General features: G+C 47.4%; 1 protein-coding gene across 2 annotated transcripts in view; it reads left to right on the plus strand.

Moving 5' to 3' along the window:
- THRA (thyroid hormone receptor alpha) overlaps positions 1 to 10,047 on the plus strand; it is a 162,820-nt gene that overhangs the window by 9,512 nt on the left and 143,261 nt on the right. The window lies entirely within an intron of this gene.

Genomic DNA, 10,047 nt, shown 5'->3' on the forward strand with positions numbered 1-10,047 from the left:
TAGGTAAATGCTTCAATCGTTGCAACTTTTGCGCTAAGTTCAAACTAGGCTTTTTTGCTGCGTTTTTTTATGCTAATTTTCAGCTGCTTTTTACAGTACCAGCAAAGCCTATGAGATTTCAGAAATCTCATGCACACACATTGTTTGTTTTTTTTGTCATCAGGATTTTGTGCCTGGCATTTTTTTTGGGACATTGAGCATGTCACTTCTTTCTGCATTTTTCACCCATTGACTTGAATGGTTGGTGAAAAAACGCAGGTATCATTTTTTGCAGTTTTTTGGGGGCCAAAATCTGATTTTATGAAATCGGACTTTATTTCCAGTACTAAACTTTATCAGCATGCACAAGAGACAAATGTAGCATGCCAAAAACGCAGCAAAAAAACACACCAAAAGCGCAGCCAAAAAACAAGAAAAACAGGCTTTTTCTGCAGCTTCTTTCCTGCCAAGAGATCAGGTTTTGCTGCAGAAAAGAAAACGATGAAAAAAACGCCTAGTGTGAACTTACCTACCCTTAGGTGAAAATAGAAAAAAAACACCTATACACAGCCCATGGCAACCCTTAAGGTACCTTCACACGAAACGACTTTGTAACGATATCGCTAGCGATCCGTGACGTTGCAGCGTCCTCGCTAGTGATATCGTTTAGTTTGACAGGCAGCAGCGATCAGGATCCTGCTGTGATGTCGCTGAATAAAGTTCAGAACTTTATTTGGTCGTCCGATCGCCGTGTATCGTTGTGTTTGACAGCAAAAGCAACGATACCAGCGATATTTTACACTGGTAACCAGGGTAAACATCGGGTTACTAAGCGCAGGGCCGCGCTTAGTAACCCGATGTTTACCCTGGTTACCAGTGTAAAATGTAAAAAAAACAAACAGTACATACTTACATTCGCGTCCCCCGGCGTCCGCTTCCCACACTGACTGAGCGCCGCAAAGTGAAAGTGAAAGCACAGCACAGCGGTGACGTCACCGCTGTGCCCTGCTACTGCCGGCGCTCAGTCAGTCAGTCAGTGCAGGAAGCGGACGCCGGGGGACGCGAATGTAAGTATGTGCTGTTTGGTTTTTTTACATTTTACGCTGGTAACCAGGGTAAACATCGGGCTACTAAGCGCGGCCCTGCGCTTAGCAACCCGATGTTTACCCTGGTTACCCGGGGACCTCGGCATCGTTGGTCGCTGGAGAGCGGTCTGTGTGACAGCTCTCCAGCGATCAAACAGCGACGCTGCAGCGATCGGCATCGTTGTCGCTATCGCTGCAGCGTCGTTTCGTGTGAAGGTACCTTTAGGATTGCATTGCCCCTTATGTTTTAAGAGGCCGTTAGAAAAGTGAAAGCGGTAGATTTGGTTGCTTTGGGCAGCTGCTTTACTTTTCCATTGCATTAGTGTTCATAAGTCTGAGCTTTTGTGCCCCATTCAAAGTGATGAAAAAGGTTTTTCCATGCAGCAAAGAGAATTAAAAGCAAAAAATTCTTTATTGAGACTTGATTGAAATAGTAGCTTGGGCATGGAAAAATTTAGTGACGCGTTTCACGGCTTCATCGTAGATAAAGTACTTAATTACTATTAAGAGTCAGCCAGACTTGAAACGCGTCAGCTTTTTCTATGCACATGCTACTATTTCAATGAAGTCACAATAAAGATTTTTTGGCTCTTAATTCACTTTACGGGATTAAAAAACCTTTTTCACCACTTGGAACAAAGCTGTGTGATACCTCATAAGCCTTACCCATGCACAGGGAGTGGATTGAATGACATAGATATATTTGATGGGGTGAGCTCAGTGGCGTAACTACAAAGTTATGGGCCTCGGTGCGAACTTCCAAATGCCCCCCCCCCCCCCCCCCCCTGCAGCCCTGCCATACAACTCAATGTAACCCCCATAGAATACAACGCAGCCCCCCTCATAGTATAAGGTAGCCCCTCCATACAGGGGCAGTGAGAAAGACATGAGCAAATGGTGACGAGGGGGCAGGGGAGAGGGCACAAGGGGGTTAGGGGAGACAGGCACAAGGGTAACATAGGGGGGCTAGGGAGCAAGGAAGACAGGCACAAGGGGACACATGGGGGCTAGGAGGCAGGGGAGAAGGTTACAAGGGGACTAGTGGGCAAGGGAGACTGACACAAGGGGACTAGTGGGCAAGGGAGCCTGACACAAGGGGCACACGGGGACAAGTGGGCAAGGGAGACTGACACAAGGGGACAAGGGACACAAGCATAAGGGGATAAGGGAGACAGGCTCAAGGGGACACACGGGCCCCTGACCTGCCAGAGCCGCTTGCAGCGGCGACCGCTGCGACTGTGGTAATTACGCCCCTGCCTCACACACACACTACGATATCACACACACACTACAGATATCACACACACACACTACGATATCACACACACACACTACGATATCACACACACACACTACAGATATCACACACACACACGATATCACACACACACACACTACGATATCACACACACACACACACACTACAGATATCACACACACACACATACTACAGATATCACACACACACATACTACAGATATCACACACACACACTACAGATATCACACACACACACACACACACACACTACAGATATCACACACACATACTACAGATATCACACACACACATACTACAGATATCACTCACACACACACACACACACACACACACACACACACACACACTAGCTCATATACACAACTCACAATCTCCTGTCTGGTACAGGGGTGGCTGATGTAAGTCGGCTGCAGCTCCTCAGCTTCTCCTGACTAATCGGCTCTGTCCCGCACCTCCCCCCTGCTTTCACCTTCTGACCCGGGGCTGCAGAGCAGAAGCTGACAGTCTCACCATGCTGACTGGAGCTGCTTCCTGTCTCTCACTGCCCCGGCTGCCCCCTCCCCCTAGATACGCCTCGGACTGTTGCCGTGCAGGAGGAATCTCCTGCACTGCAACATGGTGTTCGGTGCCTCTGACCTGCCAAGCCCGGGCCCCTGACCTGCCGGGCCCGGTCGCACTGGCGACCGCTGCGACCGCGGTAGTTACGCCCCTGGGTGAGCTTATACTTTGTGCCTCATTCTTGGATAATGGAGCAGACGAAATGCAACTTCCTATGTATCACATCTGCAATGTGTCCCGATCTTCAGGGACAGGCTTCAGTTCTGGTCCCTGTAGTTCTTCTTCAGGTTTGTGTCAGATACATTCTGCCATTCATATTACGTTTCGGTCATATAGTCTAACCTTCGTCAGGTACATGGACTGCTGGATGATGGAAAGGATGGTAAAAAAAAAAGAGAATAACGCTGTGTGGTAGGTGGAGTGGAGATTGTGCACAGCGGGAACTTCACTTCCTGCACAGTGTATAAAGGGGGCTGGCTGATAGCTCATTTCAATAGGTTAGCCAGCCCCCTTATCTCTATACATTAGCTGTGTTAGTTTTTGCAAAATCAAATAAATGATATAAGTGCAATGTGTAGGTGCTCATTCACACTGTGGCCATTTGACAGACAGAACATAGGATACCCCGCAGTATATAAATACTAATAATACATGTAAATAACACAGGCCATTTAGCTGACTCTATTTTTATCAAAGAACATAAAACCCAACCCTATCAGGATGGATCCTAACTCTTGTAGTTCACTTTACTATGTGCCAGCAGGCCTCAAAGTAGAAGGGGGAAGTGTGGTGTTAGTTTTTGGAAGCACAATGGTCGCCTTGACCATTCTGTTAGGGGAAGAAGTGTAAGAATATTGTTGTGGTTTAAATTCTTGTCATTGGAGTAAGATGCCCTTGTTTTTTGCTATATGAACCATTGCACATATAGGCTTTCTTAATTTCTGTGTTTGTAGATTCTGTTGTTTTTCATAACAAAAGACAAAACCTAAGGGTATGTGCACACGTTGCGGTTTTTACTGCGGATCCGCAGCAGTTTTGCATGCGGTTTACAGTACCATGTTAACCTATGGAAAATAAAAACCGCTGTGCACATGCTGCGGAAAAAAACGCACCGAAACGCAGCGGTTTATTTTCCGCAGCATGTCAATTCTTTGTGCGGATTCCGCAGCGGTTTTACACCTGCTCCATATTAAAAAAAACGCAGGTGTAAAACCGCAGTAGAATCCGCACAAAAACTGCGGTAAATCCGCAGTAAATCCGCGATAAATCCGCAGGAAAAACACAGTGTTTTTGACCTGCGGATTTGATTTATCAAAATCAGTGCGGAAAAATCCGCACACCAGTCCGCAGCATGTGCACATAGCCTAAGACAGAAACAAAATGAACATATACCCTGCTGTAAGTAAATAAGTAAATAAATACAGTTTTTGATTTAAAAGAAGCGTAAAAGAGATAACACCACCACAAGGTGTACCCAAATTCAGGATGGTCCTAACCTCTAGTATTTACACCTTCCTATGCATCACAGTGACAGTAGTGTGAATAAGGGCTGAGCAGGACCAGGTCCGAAACACGGACACACAGCAAATGGATGGGAAGCTATACTGTATAAAAGTAATGTCCAGCTCCAAGGAGCTGAAGCCTCAAACTATACGAAAAAAAAAATAATTGGAGTATAAGTTTGCGTGCAAAATAGCAGCATGTTCATGATGAGGTTTTAATACTAGAGGTTAGGACCATCCTGAATTTGGTTCTGTCGCTGGTGGGATGGCTTGTATGCTTTTTTTTTTTAATCACAAATGGTGTTTTTTAAGTACCCTATTTATATTTATGCACTATTGCTTTCAGTTATTTAATTACAGCAGGGTAGATGTTCATTTTGTTTATATCTTAGAGTTTTGCCGTATTTTTCGGACTATAAGACGCACCAGACCATAAGACGCACCCCAAATTTGGGGTGAAAATTGCAGAAAAAAATATTTTTTTATAAGATGGGGGTCCGTCTTATTGTCTGAATTTACAGTATCTTACCTGAGGGCTGGCGGTGGCAGAGCATGGTCACAGGAGGCATGGTGTCGGCAGAGGTGGGGTGATGCGGTACGGCGTGCACCTGAGCAGGGTCCCGTCCTGCTTAGGTGGGCGACGCCATGGCCTGGTGTCCAAGGAGGGGTTGCAGCAGTGGTGTGGCGACGGCAGAGGTGCAGGGATAATGAGCGGTATGGCGTGAACAGGGTCCCTTCCACAGGTGAGGTGACGCAGCGGCCCGGTATGCAATGTGAGCAGCAGAGCCGGGTTAATCACCAGTTTAATCACCGGTTTATCGGTGGCTGCGGCCATCTTCCCGAGGCCGCGCGTGCGTAGATGGAGTGCTCTGCTTCCTGGGGCTTCAGGAAAATGGCCGCTGGAGGCCGCGCGTGCGCAGATGGAGATCACGGCGGCCATTTTCCTGAAGCCGAGTTCTAAATCTGCGAATCTCCATCTGCACACGCGCGGCCTCCCGCGGCCATTTTCCTGAAACCCCGGGAAGCAGAACATTCCATCTGCGCACGCGCAGCCTCCGGAAGATGGCCGCCGCCACTGATAAACCGGTGATCAACCCGACTCTGCTGCTCACATTGCATTCCGGGCCGCTGCGTCACCTCACCTGTGGAAGGGACCCTGCGCACGCCATACCACACCTCTGCCGCCGCCACCACACCACTGCGGGTAAGCCTGCATTACGACTATAAGACACACCCCCTATTTTCCCCCCCTTTTTTTGGGGGGGAAAAAGTGCGTCTTGTAGTCCGAAAAATATGGTACATGTTTAATGGCCAATGTGAACATGCTCCTATTTTGCATGTATGCCAACTTGAACTCCAGTTCATACAAGAAGACAGCAGCACCCGACAGTTGCTATTTAGTCTAATAGGGTCTTTCGTCGTGTCCCTCTTTTCACCAGACAAAAAATAGCACATCATGCTGCACTATTACTGAAATATATGCAGTTTCTACAACGGAGCCAACACTGGTGTGAACGCTATGTATGTGGCCATCTGAGTATCCTGTGCCGGCAAAATGAGGAGTCCTAATTACCCAAATTAGACCTTTGCCATTTTGTCTGCAATCGTGTTTTGTTTTTCTACATAAAGGACTAATGTCCTCTGCCAGTCATAATAAATACCCGCCCTGTTTGTATGTCCTGCCACAGAGGTCTCTGGTGTGTGTGTGAGTCACAAACACGGCATCACTGGCGCAATTACAACCAGAGAAAAGATCTCTGGTGTTTGTGTGGTCTGGTGCACTGTGCCCCCACAGTAGAAGGACTGAAGGAAGGGGTCATCTCAAGTTTTTACAGGGGTGTGCAGATCTCAGGCTGTGGTGGTAACAAGAGATGGATCTCCTCATCAAAGGAGTTTTCCATTTTTAAGAAAGTGGGTCCTAACTGCTCTAAAGTACCTAAAATAAAAACCTTGGCACAGTTGTAAGCTCAGTTATTGGCTGCAACAGTGCTGTGAGCTTTTGATGTGACGTTACCGCTGCAGCCAAAACACCGAGGCCCAAGCAGCAGTGGGGAGCCAGTGCTGGACCCGACGAGGCGTAATACCTTCTTTTTGGTATTTTAGAGCGTTTTCCTGAAAGTAGACAACCCCTTTAATGCACTTAACACAGATTTTCATGCACATTTGTCATTCTCCATAAAGAAGCATGTGAGTATGGGGTGGTTATTGTCACATGAGGTGAGGACTGAGGATATTCATGTGTTTGTGGCTGCCGTCCTGACTCCTGAGGTAATTGTGTCAGTCTCCTAACACGAAGAGGGTGATGTATTTAGTTGTCTACAAATGATTCTAGAAATGAGTGAGGTTAATTTTGGACATTTACATTTAGGCTTTCCCCAAATCCAGTCGTGAAACTGACATTCTGAAGTATCAAAAAATGGTTGGGCAATAAGATCAAGTTTACATGAAGAGCCACGCCCGAGAAGAACCAATCCATTCCCGTTACATTTCTGTGTGGTGAGCCTGTACCGTTTGACCTTAGCGTTGGTGGAGCCTGAAAATTGCAAAATCTTAGAATCAGATTGTTCCATAGAGAACTAGTCTTCCTGCCCGCGCCTAAATCGCTTCAGGGTCACTGCATGAATGTGTGTCGCTCTCTACTTGATAATTACCATATATCCTTCAATTCAACTCTTACATCTTAGTATTGCCTCCAAAAAACCTCTACCGTCTGATGTTTGCATCGACATAGAGTCCAGATTTATACTAATAAATTCCATAAATTATATAAAAAAATCAATAACTGGCAGTCAACAAGTTAAACTGCAGTCATGTCTTTACAGACCTCCCCGCTCTCCTGACATGTCTGTTTTAGTAAGTACCTGCATTTCTCATGAAATAATGATCCAGGACAGATTTTTCTTACAATTCTGAAGCTTTAAAAAAATAAGTGTGCTGTTATTTCTGCTGTTCCTCTATTATTCCTCCTGGAAAATTAGGAGCAAATTTACATCTATGTATTACTATTGCCTTAATCACAGAGATATGTCGTCACACAGTCTGTCATTAGCAGCACAGAGTGCACAGTGTCACTGTGTGAATGCTCCCCCACACACTGAGTAGACAGTGTCACTCTGTGAATGCCCCCCACACACTGAGTGGACAGTGTCATTATATGGAGGTCCCTCTACCGGCAAAGTGGACTGTCACTGTGTGAAGATCCCCACCCACAGAGTGGACAGTGTCACAGTGTGAAGACCCCCACCCACAGAGTGGACAGTGTCACAGTGTGAAGGCCCCCCACTCACAGAGTGGACAGTGTCACAGTGTGAAGGCCCCCCACTCACAGAGTAGACAGTGTCATTGTGTGGAGGCTCCCCCACACACAGAGTGGACAGTAGAACTGTGTGGAGCTCCCCCAACCACATAGTGGACAGTGCCACTGTGTGGATCCCCCACCCACAGAATGGACAGAGTCACTGTGTGGAGCCCCCCACAGAGTGGACAGCATCACTGTGTGGAGCCCCCCAGAGAGTGGACAGTGTCACTGTGTGGAGCCCCTCACCCACCCACTAAGTGGACAGCATCACTGTGTGGAAGCTCCCCGCCCACAGAGTGGAAAGTGTCGCTGTGTGGAGGCCCCCACCCACATAGTGGACAGTGTCACTGTGTATAGCCCCCCACTCGCACAGGGAGGACAGAGTCACTGTGTATAGCCCTCCCCCACAGACTGGACAGCATCACTGTGTGGACAGTGTCACTTTGTGGAGCGCCCACCCCCAGAGTGGACAGGGTCACTGTGTATAGCCCCCACCCACAGAATGGACAGTGTCACTTTGTGGAGCCCCCACCCCCAGAGTGGACAGTGTCACTGTGTATAGCCCCCACCCACAGAATGGACAGTGTCACTTTGTGGAGCCCCCACCCCCAGAGTGGACAGTGTCACTGTGTATAGCCCCCACCCACAGAATGGACAGTGTCACTTTGTGGAGCCCCCACCCCCAGAGTGGACAGTGTCACTGTGTATAGCCCCCACCCACATAGTGGACAGTGTCACTGTGTATAGCCCCCCACTCGCACAGGGAGGACAGAGTCACTGTGTATAGCCCTCCCCCACAGACTGGACAGCATCACTGTGTGGACAGTGTCACTTTGTGGAGCGCCCACCCCCAGAGTGGACAGTGTCACTGTGTATAGCCCCCACCCACAGAATGGACAGTGTCACTTTGTGGAGCCCCCACCCCCAGAGTGGACAGTATCACTGTGTGGAGCCCACACACAGACACACACTGGACAGTGCTGGACAGTGTCACTTTGTGGAGCGCCCACCCCCAGAGTGGACAGTGTCACTGTGTATAGCCCCCACCCACAGAATGGACAGTGTCACTTTGTGGAGCCCCCACCCCCAGAGTGGACAGTATCACTGTGTGGAGCCCACACACAGACACACACTGGACAGTGCTGGACAGTGTCACTTTGTGGAGCCCCCCTCCCCCACCCACAGTGGACAATGTGATGTGTGTGGAGCCCCCCGCCCTTACTGTTAATACTAAGTTGTTGATTGATTCATACATTTCCGGAACAAATAATAGAGGACCTTAAGGATGTAAATATTTCCTAATTGTTCTTTTATGAAGGATGGAAGTATTTGTTGTAATGAATGTCTATGCCTTTCCCCCATGTTATCACCCAATAATTAACAGCATTCTGGAGGGTGAAGGTAGACATTTTTTATTGGTCTAATGTAAAGTAAAGTTTACCTATATTCTATGTTTCTAGTCTGCAGTCAAGCCCTTCGTGTAGTTTGTTCCTGCAGTTACGTCTTAAGGCTGCCAAACAGATCAGATACATGTTGGGCATACCTGCCAATATGGGCAGAACCAGCCGACCATTTGATATGTATAAGGGTATCACATCTCTCCCACGAGAGCACATGTCGGGTAAAGAATGATTTTTTTTTTTTTCGAGGTATCTTCCAGTTTTGTACTCTCCTCTTTCTATTAAAAACACATGCAGGGTGGGCCAAGCGGAGTGTTAATTTGTATGGAGGGGGTTAATTGGGAAAAATAGCTGTCGAGCAACTGGGCATTTGGCCAACAGCTATTGAAGTGTATGGCTGCCTCTACTGCATCTAAACCCTTTTTGCTACAATGGAGCCCATGAAAGAGAATAACGCATGACTGCGGGATCTGATTCCTCATAGTTCGCATTGCTCTGCCCATAGGTCTGAATAGGAGCTGTATGCACAAAACGGGAATTTATTTTATCAAACCAATAAAAAAAAACATACATCCCCTTTAAGAGGAGCCCATCAGCGGACATTTTAAAGGGCTCTTCCTATTCCCCGCGTGCTCCTCTTTACCTTGATGTCTCTTTTCCAGCTGAAATCTGGTACTGATTAATTTTTGTTTCTTGTGGAAAATGTACATTTATTCCGGTCCTGAAATCTATAAAAATATACAAAGAGGGCCTGTCAAATCTCACGGAATGACCCGTCTCATTCCCTGGCACACTGCTGCATTCTTTTGTGGGCTGTCTCGTGTGCAGATGTTCGGGCTTTCGCTGTCTTGGGTCCAGGCGTTCCATCTCAGTCGTGGCCTTGCAGTCTTATTTGTGAGAAGACTGTCTCATTCACGGGTATATTGAGAACTTTGTGCTAATAG

This window comes from Ranitomeya variabilis, chromosome 4 (assembly GCF_051348905.1).
Source record: "Ranitomeya variabilis isolate aRanVar5 chromosome 4, aRanVar5.hap1, whole genome shotgun sequence".
NCBI classification, from domain to species: domain Eukaryota; kingdom Metazoa; phylum Chordata; class Amphibia; order Anura; family Dendrobatidae; genus Ranitomeya; species Ranitomeya variabilis.